General features: G+C 40.8%; 2 long non-coding RNA genes across 3 annotated transcripts in view; both read right to left on the bottom strand.

The window, feature by feature from the left end:
* The window catches only part of LOC115900481, a 131,132-nt gene that overhangs the window by 46,893 nt on the left and 64,323 nt on the right, over positions 1 to 19,916 (bottom strand). The window lies entirely within an intron of this gene.
* On the bottom strand, positions 1,776 to 8,377 carry LOC115900480. 2 transcript variants are annotated; one of them, XR_004060158.1, is made up of 3 exons: positions 8,316 to 8,377; positions 4,244 to 4,426; positions 1,776 to 1,980 (listed from the first exon to the last, which is right to left on the bottom strand). It is a non-coding gene; the product is annotated as an uncharacterized LOC115900480 (long non-coding RNA). The 2 variants fall into 2 exon arrangements; XR_004060157.1 differs by lacking the exon at positions 8,316 to 8,377 and adding an exon at positions 6,216 to 6,463.

The raw sequence follows: 19,916 nt of genomic DNA on the forward strand, positions 1-19,916 counted from the left end.
GGGAGGGAGGGAGCTGCTACAGAAGCCAGAGAATAAATCTCTTTACAAAGTCAAGTAACAGGCTTGGTGGTTAGTTATTCACAAGAGTAACATGTTGCCTATGATTCTAGGAATTCAAAATTTCTCAAGGCAGATTTATTTGCCTATTTAAATATGAGCTACAGTAATAGTTCTAATCCCAGAAGCCCATTGTTTCTAGTTAAGTATAAAATGGACCTGATAGTCCTGTACATGTAAGTATTGTTCTTCAGGTTGCCCAAATGAGGCACTCAGATAATTTCTTTCTCAAGGACACGAGAGAATCAAATGAACCCAACTATTACCCACTCAGAGTCAATGTTTTCAAAATGTTATTCTAAATATAGTAAGATTTATGGAACCAACAAAAGTTTCCGTTTTCTCAAAATTAATGTATATCAGCAAGGCAATCAACATGATGATATAAGCTCTGTATGTGCAAGCATATCTATATTGTCAACATGATTTTGAGGGAAAAATCATATCCAATAAAATTGACATTTTTGGTTGAATTGAGTGCAATCTGCAGTAGGTTTGCTTTTTTGTATGATAACCTTGGCTTGTCCTAACAGTTTAGAAAATAAATCTTCATTATATCTCCTGAAGATAAGACACCCATCTGTCAGTTCATTACAGTGGTTGTAGAGAAAACATTTGGAAGGGATGATTTAACAAGAAGTAATTCTTGGCTAGTGGGAACTCCCCAACTGCAGAGAAACAGAATGGATTGCATCTTGGAAAATACAGAAGTTGGAAAGAACTCAAAACCCTGCTAGAGAGGAAACCAACCTGGAAAAGCCTTCTCACACTCAGAATAGCATTGCTAAGGCAGCTGATGCTGGAGAAGAGTGGACAGCTGCCAAGTATGGGGGAACAATAGCCAAGGATGCAGACATGGCATTCTGGGGTGTGTTGACAACAGTCATCAGTGAATATATGGCAACTGGGAAGGAATGGATAAGTTGGGTGTTGGGAAACAACATCAAGAATTGCAGAGAGTATTGAGAGTTGTCCTTTCTCAGAACCCAGGTTGTTGGGCACAGGTAAGGACCTAGATTCAGAGTCTCCTGCACCCAGAATAAGAAATCACTAGTAGACCAATTTTGCTTGTCTCCCTAGTACCCAGTTTCTTTTCTTCTGATAACAGCACCCTCACCCCTGCTTCAGTATTTTCTTTCATGAAGTTATCCTTCCCCCTTATCTTTGAACATGCACTGGATTGAACTGATCTCATCTTAGGTCCAAGGATGGGCATATGACCCTAATCCATACAATGAGGACATCAAAGTCCCCATGACATAATATGTGCAGAGATGGTGTGAAAAACCATGACTGGGTCTGGCCATGGAATGACCTTATGTGGATATAAATAGAAACTCCCTGGGCACTACCATTTAGTGCAGGAAAGGGGAGGCTGGCTGCTCAGGGCTAGTATAGCAAAAGTCTTGAGGTCCAGAGAGTATGCTTGGGTCATTGATGGCCAGTTAAAATAATAATTTCCTTGGATCATAGTAGAAATATTTTTCTAGATGTTAAAGAGGCCAGGTGAGTAAAAGGTATGTGATCCTCTGACCCAGGAAACATTTCCTCCATACAGGTTGCTAAGACTGAGTAAAAGAAGAAAGGCAATGGGAAACCTCATTCACACCCATGCTTCCTTGTCTCATCTGTGTGTATGATTTTTGCACAACTTACTTGATACTTTGGATGTAAAACAAGGTAAAGCACACTTGACTTGAGTCCAAGGTGATGTTACTACCAATCCTTGAATCCAAGCTTTATTTAGTGGTTGAACCTAGCAAAATTTAGCACATGAAATATCAGAACCAATCGTAGATGCCTCAGGGATGTAGGGTGGAATAATTGAGTGGGAGAGGAAGTATCCCTATTTCTGTTATTTTTGTAGCTGTGAAGTTTTAAATCTGCTGAGAAGAATCTTGCTTCCATATTAAGAGATCATGCCTAAAAGTAGAAAAGAAAAAAAGAAAAGCAGAGTAAGAGATGGAGAAAGACCAGGTCCTGGTGAAATCATTTAATCCTTTACCGAAACCTAGCTATATTGAGATTCTTCAGTCACAGAGGCCGAAAATTTACTTTTTGCTTAAGTTAATTTGGATTTAGATTTTCTTCCAACCAAAAAGAGTCATAACTTATTGAGATTAGTGGACAGTATTCTGGAGGGGTTTTTTTTTTTTTTTTTTTTTTTTTTTGAGGATTCCAAGAAGTAAGATTCCCAGTTGTGTCAATTATTTATCCAGAGTTTCTCCGCTCTGAGACCATCCCTACTGTGCTTGGTGATTGTAAAGCTCAGAGTCCTCAAACCACACTTCCCAGAATCCCTTGAAACTGTCTTTCTTTCAGTTTTGGCCAATGGGAGGCCCTGACAGGAGATTAGAAGGTTGGTAAAGGGAAGAAAGCACTCTTCCTGCCTACAGATCTGGTGACTAGAGCAGTCAGTCATAGGCCCAACTTGTAGAATCTTTTGGCACTCTCAGCTCCAATCACGATCAGTAGTGCCTTAGCAGCTGCACAGCTTCCCCTTAGTGGCTGGAGCAGTGACGCAGGTGCCCCACTGTCAGCAGCAACATGACAACCCCCAGCATAGCTCAAGTGAGGGAGCTGCAGGGGCCCCTCCCCCAAGCTCTAGTGCAGCTCCAGTGTCCTCACTACTTCTCTTTTGTATCCCTATGCTCAAGAGATAAATGAATGCTTTTGCATTAAACCACCAAATACTGGGGGCTGGAGAGGAAGCATGTTATACAGCACTCTTGTAATAATTGATAATCATTACAATCTACATAACAAATTTAAATCCCTTTATAAAATGTATTTATACACATTTTTTCCTTAATGGACACTGATTAATACACCAACAATCCCTGTCAAAAAAGAGCACAGTGGGAACTGGACAGCTTGATGACCTTCAATGAGGCCATGAATGTTAATCCTAGAACCAACCAGCCACTTACTATATGAGTCACTAGTCCCCCTCTCGCTAATTTCCTGGGACTAGTTCCCCTAAATGGTATATGGTTGTCTCCAAGGAGGCATACTTACTAGTGATGGCAGCATTATTTACTCCATCCTGTCAACTTAAAATAATCAAAAGGGTCAGAATCTATTCTTATTCAAGTGCTGCATTTGAGGATGGCCACCCAGAAAACAAATTCCAATGAATGGAAGTCAGTGTTCTGAAGTGTAAAAGTTTGTAATTATCTTTATAGACAAAGTTTAGAGAACCTTGACAGAATTTTGACATCTTTCTCTGCAAGGTTTAATGTACAGTTAAAATGATTTCATAGTTGAGGGGTCTTTTTTAGAATAAATGTGTATTTAACATTCCACACTGAAGATGTAACAGTCATGAGGTCTGATCTGACTGTCTGATCTGACATGCCATCTGATCTGACTTAGGTTCAGGACAATAAAAGAAGCAGGTAATCTATAACAAAGATCAGTGACTGGAAGGGGAAGAGGTCTGGTCTGTGGTCTCTCCTAGTCATTTACAGAATGAGAAAAACGAGGAAGAAAGTTAAGCTATAATCTAAGAAGCAGAATTGCAAACATGCTACATGACTGAGTCTCCAGGGATTAACTTCCCCCTTGACATAATAAATTTAGAGGGTCCTGAAGTTTTTTTATTTTTTACAACTCCCATCCTTTGTAACTTGAAATACCTTGCTTTGACAAGTTCTACAAATGTAGAACAAGAAGTGTACAATGTGTAGCTACTGCTATTGTGCAAATTCCAGCTTTACCCACCATTCTAATTATCTACTGCTGAACTGCAAGCCATCCTACAGTTTAGTGGCATAAAACAGCAAACACTTTATTATGATCTCATATTCCATAGGTCAAAAATTTGGATCAGGTAGAGCAGGGATGGATTATATCCACTCCACAACGACTGCAGCCCCAGATGTGAAAACTTGAATAGGTGGAGTTGATTCAAGTCATCGCATCTGAAAGTCTCATTCACTCACAGGTCTAGAAGTTTGGCTCAGAGTACCTACATGGGACCTATCCATCACAGCAGCCTAAGTGTAGTTAGTTTTATTACCCAGTAACTTGGGATTCCAAGGGTGAGTACTCCAGAAAATGAGGCAGAAGCCCATGGCCTTCATAACCTAGCCTCAGAAGTCGCACAGCATCTCTTCTGCCAAGTTCTCTTGGTGGAAACACTCGCAAACCCACCCAGATTCAAGAGGATTGGTCATTTACATACCTTTGTAGGAAGATTGTCAAAGAACATGCAGCCTTGTTTCAACACCACCACACTCTCCATTCTCTTGAGGAAATAATGTGCAGATGAAGTTATCTCTCTTTTCTTAAAAGTCATATTTTTATTGTTTCATCAATACTTTGAAGACTCTGTACTAACTGTAGCGCCAGGAGTCACTAGAATAACCTAAAGAAGATGAAAAACAATTTGGTCCTCATATTCTTGAGTGGCCTAATTAATCGTGTGGAAACACAGCTGTAGGCAAGGTAACATCTCAAGCCTAGATGTAAGTCACCATTTCCATAAATGTTTATGATAATTGAGCTACTTCTCCACATTGCATCTTCTTTTAAAATCTCTACCTCTCATTCCCAAAATGATACACATTCCACAATGTAGAGCAGGGTCATTATCTAATGAGATGGATGAAGTGAGCCAAAAAATTTAACCCTTGCCACTGATTGAGAGACATTGGTCCTTAAGGGATCTTGAGAAATGATCACAACCTCCTGGGGGGGTCTCATGTCACCTACAGAAGTCACCCATCAGTTCTAGGAAAACAATCCACTGATGGATTCCTGATGCATCTGGGTATTCCTGCCAAGAATATTGCTTGGATCCAGATAGGTCCTTCATCACATCCATCAGCCACACATTAGAGATTTAAATGAACAGTAAACTTACATAAACCCCACACGTTAAATAAAGGAATGGGAAAGGAGCACAGCACTAACTGTGTAGCTCTGCTTGCATCACAAATGGAAACCATAAGTGTGTTCTAAAACAAAATAGGCTCTGGATTATCACCAAGCATCACAATCCATAGAGAGCAGACTGTGGGCTATTCAAGGGCTGTCCACAGAGACAAAGCTGTTGAGTAAGAAGGCCAAAGTAGTTTGGAATATCTGCTGACTTCAGACTTGGTCCTATTAACACATTCTCATAATGCTACTACTGGTCCCTATTCTAATTTCTGTCCCCTCTTGAAGCCTTTCTGACATGGTCATTATGGAATTTAGATTGATTACCTTTTGATCTTGCCTTTGCCTCTAAACTCCATTTTAAAACCATAATCATTACCATTGCCTGGATATTTTTATCAAACACCAAATTTCCACAAGGTTTTCTAGCATACATAGCATAACTTTGACCCCAAACTACCAAATTTTCAAGAGCATAATTAATAGGGCTTCTCTGAGCCCATCGTCTCTCACTCTCTCAATTTGTTGCAACAAACAACCTTGATGGTGCTCCTTTCTTCCCACCTCTCCTTCCTCTCTTCTCTTAGACACCCTCCGGACTATATCTGGAGGAGGCTAGACAGCACAGCATTGGTTGGGTAACAACTGGAGTTGAACAGATCTCACTTAGAGATGCTCAGAAAGTACTCATAGGTGGATTTGTAGAGCCAGACACAGTGGAAAAGGAAAAAAACAGAAAAATAAAACATAACATCTCTGCTCTAGGATAATGTTCTGTTTATTTTGTTTTTCCTCCAAGGAGTGCAAGTACCTTGCCCAAAGAACGCACTGCCATTTCTTACAAATTGCCAGAAATACTCCCTGCAACACTCAGAAAGCAAAATCTCTATCTGTTTCTACGGAAACCTCAGCTTGACACGAGGCACCTTAGACTACAGTAATCTACAGACACTAACAAGACATGACCCACAGAACAGAAGAGAGTGGGAAAAAGAGAAAGGCAAGTTAGAGCTACACAGAAAAATTAGAAGTATAACTCTTGGTCCCTAGACCCTGGAAAGGAATAGTGCCTGGAAAATGGTGAGGATGGAATTCCTGTTTATGGAATGAATAATTTATTTTCCCTGCTGCAGTACTTACACATCCATTGTGTCTCTCCAAGCACTGGCCTGCCCCTGCTAGGAACCTGGCACCTCCCCTTTTTCCTCCACAGAGACCCCACTTCCTGCCCACTTATGTTACACTTGACCCCAAGAAGAACACTTAATACAAACCTGCAGGCTTGGTGATTGCTCTTTGATACAGCCTTCAGCAGAGGCAGTAGAGCAAGCCTTGCCCTGCCTTCTCACAGGGGCTGCTGCTCTCATTGCAAATGCCCTCCTTATTCCTTCCACTCCTGCAGCTGCTGCCTTCATCTTCCTAGGGCAGCCACTTCTGTCCAGACTCCTTGCTGTCCTTCCTGAGGTACCTTGTCAGTAATGGTCTTCATCATGATCCTCTGCCCAGGGTCACTCTACTCCAGTAGCCTAGACCCCCCAGAAATGACAGCATTACTTCTCTTCATCCTAGGTAGGTGCAGCCACCTGCCTCAAAACCAGCCTTGCACTGACCTCGAATGTACATTCACTTCATCCCCAAGCAAGGGAACTAATTCCATCCCAATCTGGGCGATTTTTCCTCCTCACCTCTCTGCATCTACTTTTGCCACCATCTAAACTAATTCTGCACATCCTGCATCAAAAACTAGTTTCTTACCTTTATACTCTAGTAAGGACCTGTCAATACAGTAAAGATGCAGAGTTCACCCGCAATGATAAGAATACATTTCTCTAAGAAACACAAAGCTGACAGAGCATCAAGGGCAGAGGCTCAGCTTGAAAATTCTTGAGATCTGCAGGAAGTTTGAACGATTTGACTCTGCTGGGTGGTGATGACTGGTGAGAAGAGATTTTGATGCAAAAATTGAATGTCAGCCTCCCTCTTCTTATTGTGCAGTTCTCAAGATAGCAAAATGAGCTCTCTCAGGGCTTAAAATCGTGGATCTCAAACCTTAATGTGCATCAGAGTTACCTGGAGGGCTTGTTAAAACAGACTATTTGGCTCCACCCCCAAGCATCTGATTCAATGAGTCTTGGGTGGGGGCTGATAATTTGCATGTCTAACATGTTCCCTTGTGATGCTGGTGCTGTTCAGTCAGGGACCAGTTTGAGAATAACCATAGAGAGGCTTGGCAAGTTAGCCAGAGGAAATGGTGTGAAGTCCTCCAGGAAAGAGAACAAGGTACCCTCAAATGCCTCTGGTTAAGAAAGAAAGAAATCCCTTCAGGAGAGGGATGTGCATCATGACAATGGAATTTGATACTCAGAGAAATATCAGTTATAGTAAAAACAAGCCTGGCAGTTTTTCAAGAAGAGAAAGTGAGCCTATCCATCTGAGTTGTGGGGCTAAGGGGTTCATGGTTGCAGGTCTATAAAGCATAAGATACAGGATAATAGTGGAAGCTGAAATTCAATCAAGTAAAAGTTAACTGATAAAACTGGAGGGATGCACTTCTAGCGCCCATTCTTAAAGTAGTCGAAGCTCAAATTACACTCATGTTGTTTGATTATTTGAAAGATAAAACGAGATTAGTCCATTTTAGTTAGGTGCATTTTCACCAAGCACCTGCAAGGTTCTGTGTCAGATGCTAATAACACACAGAAGAAAGCAATTGGTACCTGCCCTCAAGCCGCACACTGTCTAGTTACTTAGATACAGATAGTCCTCTAACCCCAGGACTCATAATTGAGAGGATAGTGCCATGGTTAAGGGCATGGGCTGTGGTGTCAGAAACACCAGATGTAAACCCTGACTCTACAGCTCTCTAGCTGTATGGTTCTGAATCATTTGATTGATGTCACCAATCGCAATTTCCTCACCTTTAAAATAGGCATAATAATTTCTTTCTAACAGGCTGTTAAAGGATCGATGAGAAAATGCTTGTGCAGCACTGCACACCAGGACTGGCACAAAGCAAGATAATGAGCAAGTCATTTTTTTTTTTTTTCTTGGCTCCTGTCCTTTAGTCTGCCAGCCCAAGACTGACATGTAAAACAGGCAAGCTGGGAGCCGCAGGCCCTATCCCCCATCTAACCGCACCCTGAAAACTTAATCAAGTGGAATAGTAACAGGTTGAAGGGTTTCGCTATCAAGTCAGCCTGGATGTTGCCTCTATCTGAGTCTGTGCCTAAACCACTGTTTTCAGACATGTACCCCATTTTTTTCCTGTTCACGTGGGTCCTTGTCTTACACCTCTCTCCTCCCCACGTCTGAGATCTCATCTCAGTTTTCTACTTCATCACTCACGCCATATGTAATCATTGACAAGACTTTACCTTTTTCTTTTTCTTTCTTCTTAGATGAATCCTGTTTCTGTGTCCCTGGTAATAAGTTCTGACTCACTCATTGACATGTGACTTCCTGCCTGCCTCTTAATTTAATTGGGCATGTCCCCAGATGCTGGGAACCACTTGTTCTATCTCAGCCTCAGAAAAAAAAAAAAACAACAGCAACAAGACTAGAGAGTGTTCTTGGCTCTGTGTCAGGTGAGGGAGGGAACTTCGGGTGACAGGGCATATGGATGAGCTCAAGGTGGACCAGAGACCTCTATTCTGGAATTCTGTGGCTAGCTTTGAGTCTTGACCCCAATCCCCAGTCCAGAGAGCCTAACACCTTTACCATGAAACTGCCTACCAGGCATGATTGGTCTATCTTTCCAAGGCTATTCTGAATTCCAAAATAGTTACTATTGTGTGATGTGTATAGTTAAGTTTTGATGGTAGACTTTGACAGCTTTGGTGTCTGGAACCCTCTAATATGTGTATCATCCCTAGAGTGTGGTCTTAATAAGAACGTTTTGGTCTGATTGAGATTAGCTTCCTAGAGAAGTAGCAGGGACTAACCTTATCTGGACATGAGGTTAAATCTCTCCCATAGGGAGCCTGGAGGTCTGGGCCCCTCAAAGGAGAGTGGAGGGAAACATAGACCACTGAAAGTGGGGTTCTTTTTTTAGAGGTTTCTATAAAGAGGCCTCTCAGCTGCATGGAGATTTGAATATCAAGGAGCAAGGATAGAAGCTAGAAAATCCATCAGTGGGCCACAGTAAAAGTTCAGATGAAAGATGGTGGTGGTTACATCTAAGGTAGAAGTAGCAAAGTTAAGAAAAGTCTATGGGAAATGCTGTCCCATGGATAATATAGTCAACAGAATTTATTGGTGAACTGGCTATATTAGCAAAGAGATGAGTTGATGAGGAAGCCAAAGATTTTGGTCTGAAGATGTTAAATAATGTACTTGTTTTTTATTGATGTGAGGAAGTTGGGAGAGAAGGCGCTATAGAAGATATTAGGAATTCAGTTATGGGAAAAATAATTTTGAGTTGTATTTTAAGTACCTATACAGAGATGAGCAGCAGACATATGGGTACAACAACATTCAAGTCTGGAGTTCATAAGCAGGGGAATTAGAGAAAAAAAAAATGTCTGGTCGTCAGACTATAGATAGTGTTCACAGCCTTGGAATTAGATAAGGTAACAAATGCATGAGTTCTGACAGAGTAACTTAGGAGTCTGAGCATGGGACCCTCCAACCTTTAGAGTCTAAAAGTGGAACCCTAATGTTCTAAACTCAGTGAAGAGGCTGAGGATCAAGGACAGAGTTGGCAATGGGGCTCAAGAAATCACAATGCAGACATTCTTCTGGGTAATCAGAAAAGGAAATCCTACTGCTGAGGTGGAGGGCTGGATAATCGACTATGAGTGTTTGTTCAGAGGTACCGCAGGCCACAAAATCGCGGTCAGGTATTCATGGTGATAATGAGAATTCACAATCATGAAAGCACAAAATAGGGGCTCTTGAGCTCCTTGGTCTCAGGACCCCACTGCACTCTTAAAAGTATCAAGGTTTTAATTACACCTATCAATATTTAACATATTGAGCATTAAAACTAAAAAAAAATGAAAACACACAACTACACAAGCATCCATTTCTTTCGCCATCAGAGCAACTGATGCCATCACTCATCATTCTAGAAAACCCCACTGTGCAGCTGTGAAACAATAAAAGTGAAAATAAAAATGGCAGTGTTACTATAAAAATGTGAACATGTTTTTGACCCTGTGTACCCCATAAGATGGTCTTGCAGAGCCTGAGGAATCCCTAGACCATGTGTTGCAAGCCACCCATCTAAACAGTGGGTGACAGAGAAAATTAGGTGAGGGAAATTTAAGAAATAGACCAGAAGTAATGTGACCATTGGGCTGTGGGGGGTACCTTCTGGGTAATATGTCTCTCCTGGAGGAAAGACATATAAGGATGGCTGGGGTGCCTCACATGACGCCCAGATTTGGACCTGGAGACTGTCTGTTTTCACAGTGCAGTTTACAATCCATTAGAGGGCAGAGAATTCAATTTAATGTGTGACAGCCATCATTTAAAAAAATAAATATAATACAAAGTATCATGAACTGTTTTATATATGTGGGTATGTGATATGTATATATCTATACATAAATACATCAGTACTGTGTAAAGCTGAAAAACACAGCTTATGTGTGAGTCGAGTTTGAGAGTCTCTGAGACAGGGAATACTAGAAGTAACAGCCTCCTGATGATGTCCTTGTTTCTAGTCTTTTCCTCCATTTTAGAATGGCTTTCCAAAATATCACTTTAAACATGAAAATCCTTTATTTAAAGTCTTGTGATGGCCTCTTCCTCTTTACTACAGCGCAAAACCCAAACACATTCACATGGCACAGAGGGCACCACAGAGTCTGACCGCAGCCTTTCTCTCAGGTGCTAACTTGTAACACTCTCCCCACTAATACCTTTCTCTCAAGTCAAAAAACACATTTCAAGTCCTCAAATATGCCTTGACTTCTCTGGTTTCTGTACCGGACTGTGCCCTGTATGTCATTTTCTTGGCCTGAAATTTTCAACATTTAGACCAACTCACATTCCATGATCCAGCTCTTCCAGGGGTAGCAGAACATGACCAGATCTTCACCAAAATTTCCCTCTTCCTGGGCACAGAAGAAACAACCCTTTCTTGCCCTTTTGTAATGAGGTGGGCATATGATCAGCTCTGGCCAGTGGAATGTAGGTAGAAAGTGATCTACACCATTTCTAGACCAAGATCCAAAATATTTTGTGCCATCTTCCATGTTTTCTCTCTTTCTTCTTTAAACTACCAGATAGAGAAAATCTCTGGGTCCTAGTGGATCTAGTAGAATGAACACCCTCCATCCCCCAAACTTTGCACGGACCCCAAATAAACTTTTATTGTTTGAAAATACTAAGATTGGAAGCTGTGCATTTTACCTGCCCTAACCAATATACCAAGTTTGATGCCTTGCCATTTACCAAATCCTGTCATTATTTTCCAGGAATGAGATGGGGAGACAGGAAGCGCTCTTATTCCTAAACTCTTATTACAGTCTCCACTGTTTCCAGCCTCCTCACATGTGTCCAGAGTCAACAACAGGCCTATAAAGCTGGAAATGGAAGCAGCAGAAACCTTTGTTCCTCCGGGGTTTAGGACGGCAATAGGGAACAAGTGTTCATCCATATATTGCACACAGCACTCATCCTGTTCACAGATCCACAGGAAACAAATAGAGCTCGTCAGTCCTCATAAGCCATGGTAAGAACTTGAAATTTGATGCTGAACAAAATAGGGAGCGATTCAGGATTTTTAACACCAAACTGGCATTAAATGACAGAATTTTAAAGATGTGTTCTGGACATTGTGTTAAGAATAGACTGTGTCTGATGAGAGGGAAGAGAGAGTAAAGCAAGGATATTGGTCTAGAGGCCATTGGGTGACCCACAATGAGGAATTAATGGTAATGTGATCAGAGATTTGGCCATGAAGGTGGGGAGAAGTGTGTATATTCTGTATACAAGTGGGAGGTAGAGCCAACAGAATTTTCTGTTGCAATTCCCCTAGGTCTTGTATTTTACTTCTTCACTTCATTTAGCCCTTTGCTCAACTATAATCCCCTTAGAGAGTTCCCCAAATGCTTCATCTGAAATAGCTCTTTCACACCCTGTCACCTTCCATTTAATCTTGCTTTATTTTCCCTTATAGTCTTATGCACCTGCAATTACATTGTATATGTACTTATCAACCTATTAATTGTCCACTTCTTTCAATATGATGCTCTCTTCCTGAGCACATGGACTGGTCCTTGTCCTCACTGATTTCCCAGAGCCTAGAATAGTGCCTGACTCATACTTGGCCTTCAAATATTTGTGAAATGAGTAAATGAACCAATTAAATTAGTCTTGCTGGAGATGCAAATCTTGCTCTTAACACATCTAGCAATAAACATAGGCCCCCCACTGTAGCATGTTTGCTGTGATGCAGGTCATCTTGGTGATAAAACAAAGAAGTGGCCTGACCTGCAGACTGGTCCTAATTTGATCTTTATGCACAGAGTCTGTCTCACCAAAAGACTCTGGTTCTGGATACTTTTCAAATATTTTCTTTTCCTCATCCATCTTGTTCAACAGCATTCAATTGATTACCAATTTTAGTCTATGACCTAGGAAATGCAAGATTGGAAACCACATTGTAATGCTTTTAGGTTGATCTTTTAATTGTCAGCCAAGCATTTTAGGAAGCATCAATGCTATGGAAGATTAATAAGCTACCCAAGTCTGGCCAAAGGTGACCCCAGCCTTCTGGGTACTATGTTTCTCATGGGGGAGATTTGTGAAGGATACATTCTGATACTCAATAGGACCAAGGCCTTTGGCAGTAGCTTCATCTGGAATTGCAAGAGATGAATGTTTTCATGGAGCTGCTTACCGACAGCTGAGTCTCCTTTATACATCAGTCTTGTTCATTGGGTGTTGCCTCATTAGCTTCAATGGAAATCATCCTTTTCTGAGAATTGGTGACACTGCATAAATTAATGAGTTAACAGCCATGAATGTCATCAAAAGGGAGGAGCTGGGGAAGAAATAACTGCTTTTGTCAAGATGCTTAACTGCAGAAGACAATAAGACAGTGATCCATTAAGACCATTGAAACTAACAATCTAGCTCATGTGCACTTTGTCCTGAACAGCTGCCTGCCCTCCTCCACTTCCTCCTTTCTACCCTGTTCCTGCCTGCCTAACCTCACTGAAGCCTGCTTACATCAGAAGCAGGAAACAGGCTGGGTGTGATGGCTCATGCCTGTAATCCCAGCACTTTGGGAGTCCGAGATGGGGGATCACCTGAGGTCAGTGAGACCAGCCTGGCACACATGGCGAAACTTCATCTCTACTAAAAATAAAAATAAAAAAAATTAGCCAGGTGTGGTGACAAAAGCCTGCAATCCCAGCTACTTGGGAGGCTGAGGCATGAGAATCACTTGAACCTAGGAGGCAGAGGTTGCAGTAAGCCAAGATCGCGCCACTGCACCCCAGCTTGGGCGATAGAGGGAGACTACATCTCAAAAAAAAAAAAAAAAAAAAAAAAAGCAGGAAATATATCGAATACTTACTATATGCCAGGTACTGACGTTTTTATTATTTCTTTTAGTTTTACAAAATCAATACAGTAAGGCACATTTATTACCTCAATTCTCACATGAAGAAAGTAACTTGCCCAGGCACACAGCTAAGTAATGGAGCAGCACTGGATCATTACCAATCTAAGACAAGCATGTTGATACCAACAGAGAATCTTTAATTATTCTTATAAACTAGTCCCCCAGTCTTAGACTTCAATATGGTGTAAGCTCACCTCTCCAAAGACAAGCTCAGGCCAAATTCGCAGCAACCCAATCATCATTCCCCACCTCTTCCTCAGGAAGGGACCTTCAGATATTTGACTCTAAACTTCCAAGGGTGCCCAGGGCCCTTAAAACCTTTTCAATAAAAATCAAATAATTTCTCTTTTAACAAGTATTTAGGTGTGCAATACAGTATTATTAACTCAGCATTATGTTGTACAGCAGATCTCTAGACTTACTTATCTTGCATAACTGAAATTGTATACCTATTGAACAAGTCGCCATTTCTCCCTCTCATTTTTACCACAACGAAACAAACAAACAGAAACAAAACAAAGGAGCAAGAGGAAAGTTTTGAAATTGATACATATGTTTGTTACCTTGATTGTGGCTATGGCTTTATGGATGGATCTATGCACATGGCTAAACTCATCAAATTGCATACATTAAATATGGGCAGGATTTGTATGTCAATTATATGTCAATAAAGCTGTTTTAGAAATAAAAAACATCGCAGACATTAATAACAAGGAAAAAAGAAAAAAAAGCAACATAAAGATCTCATTTTGAGTGACAGGCAGCGGAAGGTGATCTGGTCAGAGGGGATCTCCACTTGTCTCCCCATAGCAGAGTAGGGGGCCAGAAGAGGTGAGCAAGAGCTACTGAAAGGGCTGAAGCTTCCAGTGCAGCTGAGTGTGCAGCTCCCACTGCTGCTGCTTGCTGCAGCTGTCAACACCTTGCGTGTCTTCTGTACCCCACTGAGGCTTCCCAAACAGCCTCATTCCAGCTGTGCATGATTTTGTGCACCAGAGCAGTCAAAGCAAAAGGTGGTGTTTAAAAAAAATTTCATGCATACCTTGTTTTATTGTGCTTTGCATTATTGCTCTTCACATATATTGTATATGTTACAAATTGAAGGTTTGTGGCAACCCTGCGTCGAGCAGGTCTGTAAGCACCAGTTTTCCAACAGCATGTGCTCACCTCGTGTCTGTTGCATTTTGGTAATTCTCACAATATTTCAAACTTTATTATTATTATATCTGTTATTTGATCTATGATCTGCAATCTGAATGTTATAATTTTGTTTGGGGGCACCACAAAACACACCCATATAAGACAGCAAACTTAAATGATAGGTGTTTGTGTTCTGACTGATCCACCTACTGGCTATTCCCCTCTCATGCTCTCCCCTCAATCCTCCCTATTCTGAGACACATCAATGTTGAAATTAGGCCAGTTAATAACCCCACAATCACCTCTAAGTGTTCAAATGAAAAGAAGTGTCGCAAGTCACTCACTGTCAATCAAAAGCTAGAAATGATTAAGCTTAGTGAGGAAGTTATGTCAAAATCCAAGATAAGCCATTTATGATTCTTCTGATAGATCTGTACAAAGTAAATTGAAAACTTTCTGGAAAGGATTAACCATTCTAGATGCCATTCAAAACATTTGTGATTCATGGGAAGAGGTCAAAATATCAACATTAACAAGAGTTCTGAAGAAGTTGATTCCAACCCTTCTACATGACTTTGAGGGCTTCAAGACTTCAGTGGAGTAAGTAACTGCAGATGTGATGGAAATAGCAAGAGAACGAGAATCAGAAGTGACTGAATTGGTGCAATCTCATGATCAAACTTGAACAGATAAGGAATTGCTTCTTAGGGATGAGCAAAGAAAGTGGTTTCTTGAGATGGCATCTAATCCTGATAAGATACTGTGAATATTATTGAAATGACAACAGAAGATTTAGAATATTCTGTAACCTTAGTTGATCCATCAGTGGCAGAGTTTGAGAGGATTGACTCCAATTTTGAAAGAAGTTTTACTGTGAGTAAAATACTATTGAATATCATTGCACGTTACAGATAAATGCTTCATGAAAGGGTCAATGAATGCAGTAAACCTCATTGTTTTAAGAAATTTTCACAGCCATTCCAACTTTTAGCAATCATCACACTGATCAGTCAGCAGCCACCAACCTGGAGGCAAAACTCTCCACCAGCAAAAAGATTACAACTCACTGAAGGTTCAGATAATCATTAGGATTTTTTCACACACAAAAAAGTGTTTTTAAATTAATCTACATTCATGTTTTAGACACAATGCTATTGCACTCTTAATAGACTACAGTAGAGTGTAAACATAACTTATACATGCACTGTGAAACCAAAAATTTATGTGCCTAACTTTATTGTGATATTTGCTTTATTGCTGTGGTTTGAAACTGAACCCATGATATCTCTGTGGTGTGCTTTTAGTTTAGTAATGGTATTGGGTTTTTTTAATTAAAAAAGGCAAAATAAGATGGAAGAAAAATGCTCCACAAACCCTCAATCCAACAATTAGTCTTACAGAACAATTTTCCTCTTTCCTCCTTTATACATATTTTGCATGGTTGTGATCATAGTAACTTCAGCATTTTTAGTCCTTTATTTTACTGAATATTCTATTATAAGTTCGTTTTCCCATTGTAAAGTCCTCAAAATACCTTCTTAGTGGTATTATAAATAGCATCATGTCAGGACAATATAAATGTTAAACAGTCCTCTTAGTGTTGGGTAATTGATTCCTTTTTAAAAATGTTTCTCGACTGGGCGCGGTGGCTCCAGCCTGTAATCCCAGCACTTTGGGAGGCCGAGACGGGCAGATCACGAGGTCAGGAGATTGAGACCATCCTGGCTAACACGGTGAAACCCCGTCTCTACTAAAAATACAAAAAAACTAGCCGGGCAAGGTGGCGGGCGCCTGTAGTCCGGGCTACTCGGGAGGCTGAGGCAAGAGAATGGCGTAAACCCGGGAGACGGAGCTTGCAGTGAGCTGAGATTCGGCCACTGCACTCCAGCCTGGGCGACAGAGCAAGACTCTGTCTCAAAAAAAAAAAAAAAAAAAAAAAAATGTTTCCCATAATCATAGTTTATATTAACTAATAGAATGGTTACAACATACTGGACATTTTCTGAATACTGCATATTTGTGAATTCATTTAATCATCACAATGACCCACTATTTAGGCTTCATCATTCTTATCCCCATGAAGAAGCTGAGATACAGAGAAGTCACATTATTTCCAGGAATCACCAAGTAGTTGAGTGAGAGACTTATGAGTCCAAGAGCATGGACTCTTCAGTGTAGGCACTAAACCACCACACCCCTCTCTCTGCTGCAACAAACCTATCATCTGTGCAAATATGGAATTTTTTTCCTGGAAAATATTTCCTTAGGATAAATTCATAGGGTCTGAAATGGTTGGATCAAGAAATATAATTACATTTATGGCTCATACTAAATATTCCTACAACATTGTTCAAAAGAGTTCTTTCCACTTCAAACACCACCATCATGAATAATCATGCCAGTAGGACGATAAACTGTCCAACTTCAAGTTCTATTATCATAAGTTTTCATTGTGCTTTTTTAATAGCTGCAAAATGATTTCCACAGGTCTTTTACATTAGCCATTTTTTGAACACTAAAAATAGTGGGCACTTTCCAATCATTTCTTTGCTAATTGTAGATGCGCTTTTGTTTGTTCATATTCTTTACACAGTAGACGATTGTGTTTTTGTGAGCGCTTGTGCATTTGAATAAGCTCTTTAAGCACCTTATCTTTTTTTCGTAAACTGTCTTATTTGATATAAACATTTTCCAGTAAGTAGTCCTTTTTCTATCAATTTTATCATGTTTCGTTATACAGAAGTTTTGTTTTTTTTTTAGAATCTATGTATCTATTATATTCTGTTGCCCTATTGATTCTAAGATGGCAACTTAGCAGCAAAGTCTCTTTTGATACTCAAGATTCTTTTTAGAAAAATAGGAATAATGTTGTGTGTGTCATATGGTAGATGACAGGAAAAAATGAAGTGCCTAAAAGCACTGGATGTATTCATCTTGTTTTCTATTACTTTGAACAGTTTTTGTGTGTGTGTGTGTGTTTCACATCTTATTGATGGTGATTAGAGTGAAACAAATCTGTTTAGTTTTGTCTACCTTTTATTATGCCACTCTTCTACATTTTGAAGTATAATAATAATAGTTCTTAAATGGATTGTTTTAAATTTTTGAGGTAATCATGTCACCTGCAAATTATCAATTAAGTTTATTTAAATATTATGTCTCTTATTTGTTTTTCATGTCTTATTACAAGAATTTTCAAAACAATCCTAGCAACTATGGGGAATCGTGGTCATCTAAGCACTAAGAAGGCTGCTCTCCATCCAGTCAAGGGTATGGGATGGTGTCTAAGGTGTCCTCTCCCTCCTTATCTGCACCCCTTTCCCTTCCTGCCTTCTCAGCCAGCAGCAGCATTGCTTCATTGAGGAAGCCTGCACAACATGCAAGCAACTAAGAGGCTTCTGGATTTCAAAAGCCCGAGTTTTGAAGATCTCAGGCTCCAGCATTTATGTCATAAACAAAATATTTGGACTGCTGATGGAGAGACCCTTACCCTCAGGCTAGATTAAGATTCACCAGTCAGGAAGAAGAAAAGAAGCAAATCGGACCCTAAGAAAGTAGCTGAACTTTGAACAGGGGAATAACAGAAACTCAAGGTTGGGTGAAAAAATCCAAGAGCACTTTACTGAGTTGTGATGCGGAGACTCATAGAAGCTTCACGTTTCTCTGACTGGGGCCAACAGATCCTCCTCCCACACTCTGGACAGCCAGATTCCTGTTTGGCCTTAGTCTGTGTGTTCCACAGTCCGCTTCAGCAGCCTCAGGAAACCTCCCCTCAACACAGGGACCTCAGTAAGGGACAAATTTCAGAAGGAAAAGAGTACAAGGAATAAATGTTAAGTCCTCCAATCCTTCTTGGCAGAAAGGTGAAGAGAAAAGTTCCGGTGATTCGGGATCAGTGGTAGAAGTTGTTGGTCCATGGGGAAAAGAAATGGACATCTCCAGCTCTGTGATCTTTCTTCCAGGCCCCTGACCTGCCACCAGCATTTTACACACACACACATACACACACAATTATATTCCCCAGAAATATATATATATTCCCCAAAGAGGATTTCCAGAGTGCTTTTAGATCCTTTGACATTTCCAACCTCTCCTCCAGTGATTAAAAAAAAAAAAATCTTCACTAGAATCATAAAGTCTCTGGTATTTCTTTTCAAGAAATTCCAATCACATGATTGAACAGGGTTGAGTTCTAGGAGAGGGTTAAGAAGAATAGGCTCTCTGAGTGACAGTCACACTCAGGTGGCATTTGGCTGCAACCATCAACAGCCAAACCATGAGGTCCACACAGGTTACACTTGTGGGTACACAGAAGCAGTGACAGCTAGTAGCAAGGGGCCTCACTATGCAGATCTGGCCACATAGCTTCATCGGAATTCCTCCCACACCTGCCTCAAACAAGCTGCCCTTCACTGAGTGAGGTTTTCAGGGGATGCAGGTAGGAAGAGAGTGAACAGTGAATAACTTTATTTATTATTCCTAACCCATAGCCCTCTCGGAGGATTCGAATAGCTCCCTGGCTCCCTGGGTCTCAGAGATGCCTATGGGTCTAGGCTGTGGGTATGCCTGTGGTTTGGGGTTTGTTCTGCTTTCATTTTGAGCCAAACCTCCAACAATCTCTACACCCTGGGTGGTTACTGTTGATTTATGCTGGCTGCAAAACAACAGACTGACGCAGCAAAGTGAATGCAAGCGTGGCAGCATACTAATGCTGGGCCTAAGATATTTCTGTCATAAGGAATAGAGCTTGGAGTGCAGACTTGGCGGGCTCCCAATTAAGTGTTTGATGACGATTAGTTGATTCGCTTGTAAGATTTTGGAGGTTTGTGGGCTCTCTGCATTGCTGGATTTGCCTTTGTCCTTGTTGAGTGGTAATTATGGAGCTCTGTTAACATGCCTCAAAGCGCAGCCCCTCCCACAACCCAACCCCTCTTCCGACTTCCAGGGTCTGTCTTCCATTTGCCACTGTAAGAATTGTGTATTTTCTTCACTGTCTAATTTTTCCCAAAACACACACCAGTGAAGGAAGACAAATCTTGGTACCCTCTTATCTCCCTAATGTTACAGTCTCTCACCTCTCTGCGTATTTCACATGCTCGTTCCTCAGTCCTTATAACTTCCCTATCTCATCCACCTGAGACTTCAAGACTCAGGACAGGGGTCTCTCATCTGCTTATGAGGCCAACACTTCTCCTGTTGGATGCCCTTCACTGTGCTTTGCCTGCAGCACCTGCAAACCCCTCCATCATAACAATTGTAG

This window comes from Rhinopithecus roxellana, chromosome 11 (assembly GCF_007565055.1).
Source record: "Rhinopithecus roxellana isolate Shanxi Qingling chromosome 11, ASM756505v1, whole genome shotgun sequence".
Taxonomy (NCBI): domain Eukaryota; kingdom Metazoa; phylum Chordata; class Mammalia; order Primates; family Cercopithecidae; genus Rhinopithecus; species Rhinopithecus roxellana.